The sequence below is a fragment of the Agelaius phoeniceus genome, chromosome 25, assembly GCF_051311805.1.
Source record: "Agelaius phoeniceus isolate bAgePho1 chromosome 25, bAgePho1.hap1, whole genome shotgun sequence".
In the NCBI taxonomy this organism is placed as follows: Eukaryota; Metazoa; Chordata; class Aves; order Passeriformes; family Icteridae; genus Agelaius; species Agelaius phoeniceus.
The window spans coordinates 605049-619805 of record NC_135289.1 but is presented as its reverse complement, the minus strand read 5'-3'; the positions used below and the strand labels follow the sequence as shown (position 1 = coordinate 619805).

Sequence of the window (14757 nt, the reverse complement as noted above, 5' to 3'; positions counted from 1 at the left end):
CCACGAGTGCTGAGCATCCTTGAAGGCAGATGCTTTTGCCACCCCGACCGTCCCCCTGTGCCTGAGCCTCTCTCTGCTGGGGCCGCCAAGTCCTGCAGAGACAAGTGTGGAAATCCTCTGCTGGCACTGCCCTGCCTCCAGAGGCTCCCATCAAGCAGAGATTCACCTGATTCACCTGCTCTCGGTGGTCCCCGGGGAAGGAGACGCCTCTTCAGCCATAAAAACAGGGATTTACAGATCGCTATCAGCAGCCACACGCTGTACCTGGCAGCAAAATCTGCGCTGTGTGTTTATTTCTGCTGCACACACAAAGCTGTGAGAGGGAGAACTGGAGCAGGCTCAGTTACAGAGGGTGAGTGGGGACTCTGAGCTCTGTGTGTCTCCCAGCCGCTCACTGCTGGGGGTTTTGGATAAATCATTTAATCTTCATTTTCTGTACAACCAGACAAGTAATATTTAGCATTTTTGTTGGCGTTCTGTATGAAAGGCAGCATGACTGCTAAAATATTGTTGGTGTAGCCTCAGACCTCAGTGGATCTGCTCGTGTCCCTGAAGTTTTGCAAGCAGTGATGGAGGAGTGTGGTGAGGCCCCTGGGCGTGTGCCTGCTGCTGGCACCGTCCTCTGCCTCGCCAGGAGCATCCCCAGGGACTGAGGCTGCAGCCCTGGTCCTGTCCCCGGTTATGTGAGGAGGTGACAGTGCCTGGAAACACGAGGGATCCCTCTGCACCTCATGGAGAGCTGGGCATCGCAACCATGGGAGCGACTACAGCTCCTCCTGGGGAATTTGTACATTACTAATGAGGAAAGAAAGCCCTGAAATTTATTGACTGTTGACATAGCTTTTCTGGAGTGTGCAGTTTAGAGCTGAATTATAGTTGAAGCTGGGGCTGATGAAGTGATCTCCCAGATCAGTGACTGTGCTGGACTCCTGAGCTGATCCTCCCTGTGTGTCACTTACAAACCTCAGTGACAAAAACACCATCAGGACATTTTCATGCTGTTCCCATTCATGCGCCGTTTCCTCTTCCCGCGTTTTGTCTGTTTCTTGTCAATTGTATGCATACTTCACTTCAATGTTACAGTTCTTTCTTTTCACGCTTTTCTAAACAAATAAAGTGTTTGAAGTGTTGTGTTTCAAGAGAAGCTGTTTAAGGGGTGAAGGAGGTGCGGTGCTGTTCCTGAGCCCTGTGGTGACCTCCTGGTGACTCTTGTCCTGTCCGGTGTGAGCAGTGCAGCATCATCTCCCTACGGAAACTCCCTCAGCCCAGTCACCCCGCTTGCTGTCCGCCCTTTCCATGGGGAAATTCCCCCAAATCCACCCTGTCCTCCCCAGCCCAGCCTGAGGCCGGTCCCTCCGCTCCTGTCCCTGTTCCCTGGGGCGAGACCCCAAATCCCCCCGGCTGTCCCTGCCCGGCAGGGGCTGTGCAGAGCCACAGGGTCCCCCCGGAGCCTCCTTTTCTCCAGGCTGAGCCCCTTCCCAGTCGCTCCCGGAGCTCCAGCCCCTTCCCGACTCCGCTCCCTGGCCCGGACACGCTCCAGCCCCGCACCAGGGACCCGGCCCGGTCCCGCCGGGTGCCCATGCCCGGCACGGAGCCGGTTCCGCGGGGCAGACCCAGCCCGGCCCCACACCTGCCCGGGCCTCCCGGAACTTTTGCGGGGCCCGTTCGTCCCCGCCCGCCGCTGGCTCCTCCCCGGGCCGCGGAGGGCGGAGCGGAGCGGCGCCGCCGCCGCGCAGAGCAGCAGCAGCGGCCGCGGCAGCAGCGGAGCCCCAGCCCCAGCCCCGGCCCGCAGCGGCGGCGGAGCGGCGGCGGGAGGCGGCCCGGGGGCGGCGGTGAGCGGGGAAGGCGGCGGGGGCCGGGGCCGGGCCGGGGCGGCGGCGGGGGAAGCGGCGGCCGCGGGTGTTCCCGGCGGGGCCTGGCGAGGCCGCGGGCCGGGCGGAGCGGGGCAGGGGCCGGGGCCGGGCCGGAGTCCGGCGGGGCCGGGCGGTGGCAGCGGGGCCGCGCCGGGCGCTCCCTGCCCGCGGCCCGGCCGGAGCGCGGGGGAGGCGGCTTGGCCCGGCCCCGGCCCCGGCCCCGGCCCCGTCCTGCCCGGCCGGTCCCGTCCCAGCCCCGCCGGACATCCATCTTGTGCGGCACCGGGCGGGCCGCCGGCGGTAAGCGGAACTGTCGCGGTGCTGCTGCGGGCAGGTGCGTGCGGGGCGGCCCCGCTCCCCGATCCCCGCTCCCCGCGCTGGGCAGGGGCGCGGGGCTCGTGCGGAGCTGAAGGGACAGCGAGGCTGGAGGCACGGCCGGGGGGCTGGCACAGGGCACGGCGGGACACGGGGCACGGCAGCGCAGGCTGCAGGAGCCGCTCCGCTTGGCGGCCCGGGTGGGCGGCAGGAGGTTTGGGCAGGTGGGACAAGCCAGGGGGAGCCCCCCGTGAGCCACGTGGAGCAGCGGGCTGGTCCGTCCTCATCCTCCCGTCCGTCCTCATCCTCCCAACCCATCCTCACCCTCCCAACCCATCCTCCCAGCCCATCATTCTCCTCCACTCCCACTCCCGGTTGTCTCAGACCACCTCAGCTCTGAAAAGGGTTCTTGCACTTCCTTCGGTCGCTTTAAAGAGAAGCTGTTCTCTGCATAGGGAAACTTTGGTGTGTAGGTACTTCTCGTTAGTTGGTGTCTCTGCTGGCGATCTTTGAGGTCCAGAACGTGTGGGTTTGGTGCAGGGATTCCTCCTCAGTGGGAGGGTTGGGGTTTGGACACAGCGAGCCAGCTCCGACTGGCACAGAGCTGGAATTGGGTCTTGCTTTGCGCACAGCTTGGAAAGAGCTGCAAACAGGAAGGGCAAACCATGAAAACTCTGGGTTTTTTCCTTTCAGTAGCTTGACAGCGGAGATAATATTTCTTAAAATAGTTGTTTGACTCGAAAACGCCTGTCTGCCTTCGGAGTATTGTATCGGCGCTCTGTAATTTCTGTTGCTGCTGTAATTCTCTCTGAGTAGTTGTGTTGCTCCCCGCAAGGAGACACCAGATTATTTGAAGAGTTGAGGAGCGCGTCTGTTCAGCTGACAGTGCCTGTCTGCTGTGAAATGTTTCACTGTTGTGATTTGTGTCATTGCTTTTTTCATGCTGAAATGGTGTGCCAGTAATTCTCCCTGGTGTAGCGGATCCTCGGGTTTTAATGCGGGAATTTGTGAGACTTTCAGGAAGTAATGGATGAGGCTTGGAGAAACAGAAAATGGTGCATTAGCAAAGCTCTGTGCCTTTAATGAGAAGTTATCCAAAACCAGGCAAGTTAAAGGGAAGTACCAGATGGAGCACTCTTGCTCTTGTGGTCTCTGCAACTTTCTGAATTCACAGAAGCCGTGTAATTCACAAGTATGAAATGCTGTCTGATTATTCTGACATCATTATCACGTTGCTATAGTGACTTCATTGCTCCAGGAATGCCATGTTCACATCCGGTTGCTATGGAAAAAATCACTGTCATAAATAAAAATATTTTATGTTCAGTTCATCCCCATGGCAGGAAAAAAGGCATCGATTTATTGATGTGAGCGAAGACTGGCAACAGATTCCAACAGAAGTTCTTAGTGCCAAGTTACAAACTGGGAAACTGTCACTTGCCATTCTCAGCAGATTGTCCCTTGCCTCCCTGTGTTGTGGCAGGTAGCAGAAGTTGTGAAATGCTGCTTTTGGAATGGAGGGTGACAGAGCGTCTGTCGTTCTTCAAGGTGGAGCCGCCAGGAAGTGCTGTGCTCGCGCCGCTTCTAAAAATAAAAATCTGTTTTCATGCGCAGTGCTGGCACTGCCTGATGCTGGTGAGGAGCGGAGTTATCCCTCCAGAGCAGCTCCAGAGCAGCTCCAGAGCAGCTCCTGCTCCCAGCCTGGTCCTGGGGGTGATGCCCAGCTCCTGCTCAGGGCAGCCTGTGGCAGGGAATGGAGCTCCTGCTCCCAGCCTGTGCCTGGGTATGATGCTCAGCTCCTGCTCCCAGCCTGGTCCTGGGGGTGATGCCCAGCTCCTGCTCAGGGCAGCCTGTGGCAGGGAATGCCCAGCACTGCAGGGCAGCCTGTGCCTGAGGATGCCCAGCTCCTGCTCCCAGTCTGGTCCTGGGGGTGATGCCCAGCTCCTGCTCCCAGCCTGTGCCTGGTGATGCCCAGCTCCTGCTCCCAGCCTGTGGCAGGGAATGCCCAGCACTGCAGGGCAGCCTGGTCCTGGGGGTGATGCCCAGCTCCTGCTCCCAGCCTGTGCCTGGTGATGCCCAGCTCCTGCTCCCAGCCTGGTCCTGGGGACGCCCAGCTCCTGCTCCCAGCCTGGTCCTGGGGGTGATGCCCAGCTCCTGCCCACAGCCTGTGCCTGGTGATGCCCAGCTCCTGCCCACAGCCTGTGCTGGAGATGCCAGAAGCTGTGGGGCAGCCTGTGCTGGTGATTCCCGGCACTGCAGGGCTGGGGATCCTCGGTGCCAGCCCAGGCCCAGCTGTGTCCCAGCCAGGCTGGCAGCCCAGGGCTCCCAGGAAGGATCCTGCCATCACGTGTCTGGCCCTGGCGTGGCTGTTCTCAGGGTAAGTAGCTTTGCTGGAGGTTTGAGAGGATCTCCTGCCAAACGGGCTGAATTACTCGCACAGCCTAAGTCCAGTGACAGGTTAATGCTTTTGTTTGGAGGCCCGTGTTTACACAGAGCATTGGAGCAGTTTATATTTGAAGCCATAAGTTGCAAATATACAGATGTGGGTTATTAGTGATACATTTCTTGGCTGCTCAGCCAGTCTGAGGACTGTTCTTAAAAAAACTGAAAAGTAATTAAATGGCAGGAGGGTAACATGTGGATGTGCTTGAACATTAAAGTTTTAATTGTATATTGAATCATCGTCCTGGGCATAAACAACTCCAAGCATTTGTTTGTACTTTATATTGCAGTGCTTTCTCTTGTCCCCTGCACGTGCACGGCGCACTCAGTGGCACTCGGAGCTCGTGCTCGGTGTTTAGAGAGCAGATTGCTTCTGTGCAGCTCTGCAGGCTCTAAAAAATCATCTTCAAGAGGAATCCTAATGCTCTGACAACAGGAACCGGTTATCTGCTTTCCTAGAGAAAACAAAGTGTGTCTTTTGAACATACATAAGTTCAAACCTTCAGGCTTTATATTTGAAGTGTTTTTTATGTGTAGCTGTTTGAAGTTCAGAATTATCCTTCATCCAGTGCTACTTTCAGCCTTGCCAAAATCAGCTTAGCTGGCTCTGGCTGTGGATCCTGATCAAAACTTTTGGGTTTTTGGGTAATATGGGAGACTTAATATTTTATCATTTTCTTTTCATTTCTGATGAGCCACATTAGTGTTGAACATCAGTCACTTCTTATAACTTTGTGTACTGAAGTAGTTATTTATTTTCTTTTACTCTATTATTTAATAGTTAATTGGAAACTAAACAGAATTTTAATGAAAGCGTCTTCTTAAAAGGGTGCTTCTAAATCCCAGGGTGAAGTTTTCCTGTAGGCATTTGTGTTTGCTCTTCAGGAAAGTTGCTGCTGCTGCTGGAAACATGACACCTAATGGCAGAGATAAGTAAAAGGATGTCCCAAAGTCTTCTTTGAAAGAAGAAAGAGCTGTTCATGTCGCTGAGCTCTCCTACTTGGTCCCGCCTGTCTCAGGTGTTAGAAGTTGTGTGAGATGTGAACAGTCCCTCTGCATCCTTCCCTGGGCTCCCTGCAGGTCCTGGCAGGCAGCATCAGGTGCAGGAGGTTTCATGGAGGTGGTGGCATGGAGCTGAAGTGGGTTACTCACCCCTGGGAGGGGAGGAAGGCAAGGCAGACACTGAACCCTCTGCTTCCCATTGTGGAGCCTTCATTGCTGAGCACTCAGAGCCCCTTGGAAGCAAGAGCCCAGTGGGAGCCTGGCTGATGCAGTTCAGAGTCTCCAGCACCAACGCTGGGGTGCAGACCATCTGTGCTGGGTGAGCGAGGCCCTGTTGGACTGTGGCAGCAGAGGAGAAAGGATGAAAGAGGAGTGGGGAATATGCACATCAATTGTGCCAGCAGCACTGCTGGGGGGGAGAGAGCAGGAGCCTGCAGCTGCTGCCAGCCCTGAGCAGGGCAGTGTCCTGCAGCCTGGTGCTGCTGCAGGCTGCTCTGGTGCCTCTGCTGGGCTGGGACAGCTGGCAGGAGCGTGCCCTGTGCCTCATTCCGGTGCCAGAATTGTTCACATGGGTGGCATTGGGTCTCAGAGGTACCAGGCTGTTATTGAACACCAGCTATCATGAACACCAGCCTGTGTTCATGAGAGTTACCTGGAGCTGCCTGTCTTGCAGCAGCTTGAGGGTCTCTGCCGGTTGTTTTTCAGCTGGCTGTGTGCTGGTGCTGTTGACATCCTCTGTGAGCTGGTTTGACATGTCTGACTGAAACCCTTCAGAGCTAAATGGCTCATTATGAGAAGCTTCCTGTTATTTCCTGTGATAGCATAATTTTGTTAATTAGTGCCTGTTTTCTGAGCTCCTCTCTGAAGGAAAGGGGACCCAGTGACAGCAGAGCATCAGCCAGGACACACCTGGGCCTGCTCAGCTCTTGGTACCAGGTTTTTACACTGGAGCACTCTGTGCTGCATCTCTGGTGCCATTCCACTCCCAGGTCTGCTGTGAAACAGGTTTTGATCTGCAGAGGGATGGGAACTGGTTCCTGAGAGATCACTCCTTCCCTTGCAAATACTGCAGTAATGAAGTTGTGTAGAGAAACCCATTTAACGATATTAAAATAAGGAGACTGTGGGAAGAAGGATGGTGCTCAAGGAGGAGGCACTGAGCGTTACATTCCTGATCAGAAATGCTGTGTTTAAACTTAAATTGCATTCATGTGCTGTGGGAAGATCCTTAGGGGTGTGTGTGGGAGAAAATGGGACACCAGAACCCATCCCTCACTGGATCTCCAGTCGTTTTGGGTCTGTAACTTCTGTATTTGAGGCTGTGCTCAGAGGCCCGTGCAGGCAGCACCCCTGGGTGAAGGTGAGCTCAGAAGTGCCTGGTTCTGTTTCTCCTGTGGCAGCAGGGCCCAGGGCAGGGCTGGGGCTCTTTCTCAGCTGCTGGAGCAGGTCGGGTGGCCACATAAAGACGGTGTTTGGATGTTTTGATGTGTGCTCTGCTCCCTGCTGCGAGTGCTCCAGCAGGTATTGGGAGTTGGGAAAGACCTGCTATACCTGAACAGGCACTTCCTCACTGCAGCTGCCCTGGCTTCACCTGAACCCAGTGAAAGGCACCCATTGGGTGGTTTTGGTTGGGAAGTCCAGATGCTGACAAAAGCAGACTTGGCATGCTTTGGAAACTGCTGGTTGCTTTCTTTTGGTGAACAGAGTCATCAGTCTGAGGGGACTCTGACCCTGCATTGGGCTTTTGTACCGGGGAAGAAATGGGAAACAGGAAAAACAACCAAAAAGGAACCTCCAGGGCTGCTCACAGCCTGTGGCTGCAGGTGGCTGGCTTGGCTCTTTCACCTCTTTGACTTTGCTTAACTTAAAATGTGGGGAGCCAGGCAATGGCAGTCCTGTTGAGCAGGTGGCCCGAGGCATTTTGGTTTGTTATTTATCGTGAACATTGATAAGATGGAAAATACTTAAATCCATCTGGGGCACTGAGGCAAGAGGTCTGGATGCACCCACAGCAGTGGCCGTGTTGGGGCTGAAACAAATCTTCATTCATTGCTCCAGAGAGGCAGAATGCACTCAGAAATGTGCCCCATGCAAGGAGCAGGGTGAGCATTGCTGTGATAGGAATTGCTGCTTTGTCAGAACCCTGCATTTGGGGAATGTTCTGCACCTGGGAGCGTGGTTGTCAATGGGCTCGTTGCATAACTGCTGCTTGCTGAAGCATTGCAGGGAAGCGGACACTTGCATTTCCCTGGTCAATGGCTGCACGTTCAAGGCTGGCTGGAATGTTTTGGGTGGGTTTTTTTTTAGTGGAAATATTTGCTGGATTCAATGATGTTGTGTTCTGCAGTGTTCTAATGCTGCAAAAATGTGAACTTGTCCCGTTGGAGTGGGGGCATTGTGAGCTGAGGGCAGCGCAGGCTGCTCCTCCGAGCATCCCCGCTGCAGCTCTGTGTCCCGGGCAGGAATCTCTGTGCCATCAGGCATTTCCCACGTTTTCAGCTGGAAATAGACCCTTAAAAGCAGCCAGGACGTGGGAGGAGCACTTCAGCTGCATGTATTGGATGCAGGGCCTTTTATGTTGTATTTTTATGCAATATTCTTTTCTCTCATGCAAATAAACTTGAAGTTGTAGGGAGGGGCAGCTGAGAAGAGGAAAACTTTCATTACAGACAGCTGACATGCAGAATAATATCTTTTTATACGCCACTCACCACGTGATAGTTAAAAGTAACTCATAGTTCACGGGGTAAGGCTATTTCTGGTGCAATTCTCCTTTTTTTGTGTAACAGTCTCATTCCAGCACATCTTGCTTTACCCTGAGATTTGATGTGTTTGTCAGTCCTGTGCTGAGTAACAGTTAGTGGGTATCAGGCCTGAAGAACAGAAAACTTGCTGGATTTATGAAGTAAATATGGGTGAAGATGAAATAAATTTAGCCAATTGTTGCTTTCTGCTTTAGATTATAACACTAATTGTAGCTGAAAATAACATTAAGATTAAAGATACCGACTGAAGTGGTTCCAGACAGCCTTTCTCATGAAATATTTATGCATTCAGGGCTTTTAACTCATCAGATCACTTACGAAGTTGTGGAGGTTACAATATTATTATGGCTTTGCCTTGTTTTGTGAATACACTGCATTGGCCTATTGATCACTAGAATGCAGTCGGAGCTTTTTTCAGGAATCCCATTTGAAATGATCAAACAGATGTTGTAATGCCTCAGGGCACTTTCCTTGGTGGTGTGATTCTGAGAAAGTGGGTCTTGTCCTTTTTTCTGTGATTTCAGTGCTTTGCAGCCTCTGTTAAACGAGCTGTTTGCCCAAACCCTTGTCACAAACACAACATCGAGTCCAAATCCATTTGGCAGCAGAGCAAACTTGAGCTGGGTGCTGGGTGGCTTAGCAGGTGTCAGGAGGATGAAGCTGACCTGCAGAGCTGGGTGCTGGGGCTCCCCTTGTCCTTTTCTTGCTGTAGCTCCCCTTGTCCTTTTCAGGCTGTACCTCCCCCTTGTCCTTTTCTTGCTGTAACTCCCCTTGTCCTTTTCAGGCTGTACCTCCCCTTGTCCTTTTCTTGTTTTAACTCCCCTTGTCCTTTTCATGCTGTAACTCCCCTTGTCCTTTTCTTGCTGTAGCTCCCCTTGTCCTTTTCAGGCTGTAGCTCCCCTTGTCCTTGTCATGCTGTACCCCCCCTTGTCCTTTTCTTGCTTTAACTCCCCCTTGTCCTTTTCATGCTGTAGCTCCCCTTGTCCTTTTCTTGCTGTAGCTCCCCTTGTCCTTTTCAGGCTGTAACTCCCCCTTGTCCTTTTCAGGCTGTACCTCCCCTTGTCCTTTTCTTGTTTTAACTCCCCTTGTCCTTTTCTTGTTTTAACTCCCCTTGTCCTTTTCTTGTTTTAACTCCCCTTGTCCTTTTCATGCTGTACCTCCCCTTGTCCTTGTCATGCTGTAACTCCCCTTGTTCTTTTCAGGCTGTAACTCCCCTTGTCCTTTTCATGCCAGGTTCACATCCCCTGCATCTCCATGGGTGGAAGTTGGAACAGATTTAGGAACTTTTGAAAACCATGGTGGTAGCACGGTGCTGAGGGCACGGGTTGGGCTGATGCTCTGTTTGCAGACTTACTCCAGAAAAGAGATGAGTGGAAGTTTTAACTTTGGTGGGAGGTGTCCTCACCACGAGGAAGGCGCAGAACTCGTGGAGATGGCAATTTGCACTCAGATGAAGGGAGCTGCGTGCCCAGGTCCTGCCGAGTGCAGAGCCTCCTGTCCCCAGGCTGTGTGTTTGACACATTCAAATACTCATGTGGGAGAGAGCATTTTTTTTTCCCTTTGCCCTACACTTTGTCATTTCAAAGGCACATCCTAAAACGAGGCTCCTTTGGCTGCTGTTTGCGTGGTGTTGGTGAGGTGCAGGGAAGCACTGGCTGCTGCTCAGGGTGCCATGTGTGAGCCACAGGCAGCCCCTCTGCTGCCCCAGCCTGGCCTTGCTGCTGGTTAAAGGCAGCTCTATAATTGTCTGGTTTGGTTGTAATCAAGCTTGACCTATAAATACTGAAATGGCTCCTATAAAACTGATTAAACTATCAGAGCTGTCTCCTTTAATGTCACCTTTTTTTTCACCATAAAGGAAATTCCAGGATGAGTTGTCAAAGGAGTTTTGCCCTTTTAAGCAGGTTCAGGAGGATTAAGAAACTTCAGAGAAGCCCTGGTGCAGAGGCCAGGCGTGGCAGTGGTTTGGTTAAAACCCCTCTGGTCTTGAAGCTCTTGCTGTGGCACTGAAGTGTTAATAACTGTTTGAATATTCCTTGAGTTAAAACCTTCACACAGAAGAAAGTTTCATTTTCGCTGTAGAAGAAAATTCAGTTTCCACCCCCACTCTGGCCCAGGGTTCCAGGAAGCAGCATTAAGGGGCTGAGCTAAGTACTGGAGGATTAAGCACCACATTAAATAACTTAATTTCTTTACGAAACGTAATGAAACTGTTACTTTCCCCTCTATTTGCAGTTAATTCTGTGCACTCACTGCCATTCAGGTTCCTATCAAGCCTTGAAATCTGCCCTGAAAAGCATTGAGGAGGTGCAGTCCCACTTGGCAGTGCCAGAACTTCCCTTGTGAGCTGTGTTTAAGTCCTCATTACACGGATACTCATTGCTGCAGGGGGTTTATTTAAACTGATAAACAAATGTAGTATTAATAAGTGGCCATATGGTCAGTGGGGCTTTTCATTCTGGAAATTGTTGTTAAAAGAGGCGTTTAATGAGCGGCGGGTGCGTGGGAATGGGGGGGCTGGTTGCTCGTGGCAAGTGGAAACCTCTGGGCTGCACATGCAGAGCTGACCTTTAGAACGGGCTGCACGCTCACATCCAGCGTACAAACACAGATTATTGCAGCTGTGCCAGGCGGATTTAAAGAATCTCAGCATTTTCTGGGATTTGTGAGTTAGCCCTCAAGAGCTGGGATGTGCCCCGTGTTTGTTTAGAGGCTTGGTGTTAGTCCTAGGATTTATCACTGCTGGGTGGAAGTCATGGAATCATGGCATGGTTTGGGTTGGAAGGACCTTGAGCCCATCCAGTGCCTGGGCAGGGACCCCTTCCCCTCTCCAGTGCTCCAGCCTGGCCCCGGGCACTGCCAGGGCTCCAAGGCAGCCACAGCTGCTCCATGCCAGGGCCTCACTGCCCTTGGAGTAAAGATTTTCTTCCCAATAGCCGATCCTAACCTGCCCAATGTCAGCTTGAAATACATGGGAAGAGCAGTTTGAACCTCTCCAGCTTCACTGAGAGGTTTCAAAGAGCCCTTAGTGGCCTGGAAGCTTCTTGTCTCCATTACATTTTTTATGCTGGAGACCAAGTAAGCTCAGACTGGGCTTCATGGCCAGTGTCTCGTCACTACTGCTGCAGAAATGAAATAATTAAAGTGCAAGCTGAACTTTCAGTGGCAATCTATCTACCTCATGTCACTTATTTACTCTTAATTATATAAACCAGGAAGAATAGTGGCGAATGTTGCCAAGCTACTATCAGCACAACAAGTTATTCCTTCCAAGTAGAATGGAGTTGGTCTTTGCTACGACTGAGCCTCCTCAGGTCTGTCTGGAATTTAATCTGTTTTATAAAAGGTCAGGATATTTTTTCCACTAAAGGAAGTGGAGAGGAATGAAAAACTTTACAGGGTTTAAAAATCAGTGGCAAGTTGTGGATGTGATAGGCAGCAAAAGGAGGAAGTGCCCTGAGCGGCTGCTGTGTCTAATGGCAGATTTGCCCTTTAATGTTAACGTCTTTGGCTGATGAGGAAGGGGGAAAGAAAGTGGTTTTTTCATTTTTTCTTCCAAAAAAAGCCGTGGAGAACTCCTGTGAGTGGTGTAAAGCCCTTTGCTGAACTGCTCCAATGGGGCTGCTTGGAAAAGGAGAAACGGTGAATGTGGCCATGGTGCTGCTTGGGAGGAGCTGTGCCCTCCCAGTCCCTGCCCTCCCTGCCCTCCCAGTCCCTGCCCTCCCTGCTCTCAAACCCTTCCAGATGCTGGGAATTGAGCAGAGGGTGTTTGCCTGGGTGTGCTCAGGGCTGGGTCCTGCCTGCAGCTCTCCTTGGCATTAATGTGCAGAGTGCTGCAGTCTGGCTGGAGGGGAGCTGCCAGCTCCAGCCCCTGACGTAGGGCTTTGTTCTAATTTGGGGATGCAGAGTGTGTTGGGCTCCGAGTTGTGCTGCTGGCTTCCTTTCCCCTGCCTTTGTCTGGCTGGCACATGTCCCTAGCAACTTTGTGCAAGTGCAGAGCAATAGGACAAAAAATAAATTAGCCGTTTCAGCATGGCAGGCTTTAGCTGCCCAGAGCCCTTGTTCCTTGCCTGGAGAGCTTCTATGGCAGAGCAATTTCCAGTGAATAATTAGGCAGCCACCTCCATAGAAGTTAACATTATGTTATTTGAAATTGCAGGTTCAGCATGAAGCCGATTGCACAAAAGATTACAGGCTGAGCAGGATCAATCCCAGAGTGTTTGTGCACAAAATGACTATTTCCAATGGCAGAATTATTGCTGTTTCCCAAGGAGTTTGTCTCAGGCCGTGTTTGTGTGGGCTGCAGTTAATTTGCTGGAAGCTCCAGCTCAGGGCTCTGCTGCTGGAGGACTTTACTCTCTGCCCAGGCCTTTATGGCCCTCCCAGGCTCCAGGAGGATGTGGAGTGCTGCAGAAAGGGGTGACTGGGATGTGGCTCTGAGCTGCACACACCTGGGCCGGGAGTTCTGGGGAATGGATGCAAGATTTGAAGGCTGCTCTCTCCTTTCCTGATGGAGCTCTTCAGATAACGCCTCTGGCCAGTGCCGTTCTCCCGTGCTCTCACGTACCTGTTTGCTTTTTTGCCTTGTCACCAGCTTTGTTTTCTGTGTTTGCTTCTTGCTGTGTCTTTTTGGGGTTATTTGTCACCCGAAAAATGAAAGGAAAGTACATTTACACTTGGATTGCTGATGATTTGGACAAGGGACAGCCTGTATGTTCCAGTATCAGGAATGCACCTCAGTGGGGTCATGACTCATCCCACAGCAGGCTTGTGCATAGCTAATTAACATTTGTTGCCTTGATTGGTATTTGATGTGATGCTGAAAGCAGGCAGTGGAAATTATAATGATTTTGGTGTTAAAATTACAAAACTGAGGCTGAGATTTCTGGCACAAATTATAAAATGTTGCCTCTTATGTAATGTTAATGCCTAAAACACACTTGCTTTGGTGTCAGAGACCGCAGTGATAATGAGCAAGAAAATAATGCAGCGTCTGGGAGCGGAAGTTTGTCAAACTGTGCTTTTGAAGTCACATTGAAGTCCTGCTTTCTGCTTAGTCTGGTCTTTTAGTCTTTTGTTTTTCTCTTCCCTCTCATTTTTCTGGTGTTGGCGGCCTCAGGAAAGGTGGAGGAGGTTTTCCCTGTGCCCTGAAGCCTGGGAGTTTGACTGCCTTGGAGAAGGGGCTCCTTCTGTGAACAAGTGAGCCCATGGCAGTGATTTGTATTAATTAAACAGACTCCTTGCTAACTAGCAGGGTAATCTCTGGCAGTGTTTGCCTTGCTGCTGTTCAGGGCTGGTATCTGCTGAGGAGTGTGGGATTTCCAGCCAAGCCCCCTTTGGGGTGCACATCCTTGTTCCTGAGCTGTGGGATTTCCAGCCAAGCCCCCATTGGGGTGCACTCCCTGTTCCCTGCACGGCTCTGGAGCCATTGTGTGATTGATGACAGCTTTGGTGAGCATTGGGGAAGTGTCTCGTGTGCTTCAGACTTCACTGAGTGATTTAACACCTCTGGACACGGTGTAGAACAGGTGAGGGAGCAGGTGCTGAGTGGAGCTGTTCTTGGGCACAGCCAGGGCTGGTTCAAGGGGGGATCCTTGGCCTGGTGTTTCCAGCCTTTGCTGCTGCATCATTCTCTCTCTCTGTTTGTTTGGACTCTTTTTTTAATTCTGGAGGGAATCTGTCAGTTCAAGTGTGGCTTTGATCGCTGTAAATCTTCCCCTTGCACAAGTGCTGGGTTTGGGTTTGTTTTGCCAACATGGCTCTGAGTAATGGAGGGGTTTTGGTAGACTGTTGAGCAATGTTTAATTGACACTTTTAAAAAAAGAAAATCCACCACTTTCCATGGCCTAGTTTATAGTAACTGAAGAAAACTGGCACGGAGAACATTCCCAAGTTGAGAATGAAACAGGTTTGTTTATAGTAGCCACGATTTAGCATTGAACTGCCAGGATTAAAATAGCCAGGACACGTGGCTGCAGCAGCCCAGGAACCTGCCTCTCATCCAGGAGATGGGAAGGGCACGGCCACAGGGGTGGCACTGCCAGCCTCGAGGGAGGTGCTGCAGCCCAGCACATCCGTGCTTCTCTCCAGATGGGCACGGAGCTGACCCCACTGTTCCCCTGGATATGTTCAATGTTCTGCAGTCCTGCTGAGAGTCAGGGGCAGGCAGGTGTGAGTGATGAGCGAGCATGGAGCTGTTCCTTTTTTCCTCCTCACAGCCGGGTGAGTGCCCCTGCTGCCCCTTCCTCCATCCCCATGCACCTTCCTGGGGACGAGCAGGGAGCAGAGCCCCTCAGTGCTGGGGTGCAGGAGCTGCACCTCCAGATGCCATCTCACACCGTCTCTAGGAGCTGCTGCTGTGGTTTCTGTGCTGCTCCTTT

The 14757-nt window shown here is 52.1% G+C and overlaps 1 protein-coding gene across 2 annotated transcripts in view; it reads left to right on the top strand.

The window, feature by feature from the left end:
- The first annotated feature begins 1677 nt into the window (after window positions 1-1677).
- RAP1A (RAP1A, member of RAS oncogene family) overlaps window positions 1678-14757 on the top strand; it is a 28174-nt gene continuing 15094 nt past the window's right edge. The window contains exon 1 of one of the 2 annotated variants that reach the window (XM_054648620.2): window positions 1678-1832. The gene's annotated coding sequence lies outside the window, so the exon portion shown is untranslated. Of the gene's footprint in view, window positions 1833-2135; window positions 2154-14757 lie in introns of those variants that run through there. The other variant, XM_054648622.2, reaches the window with a different exon arrangement.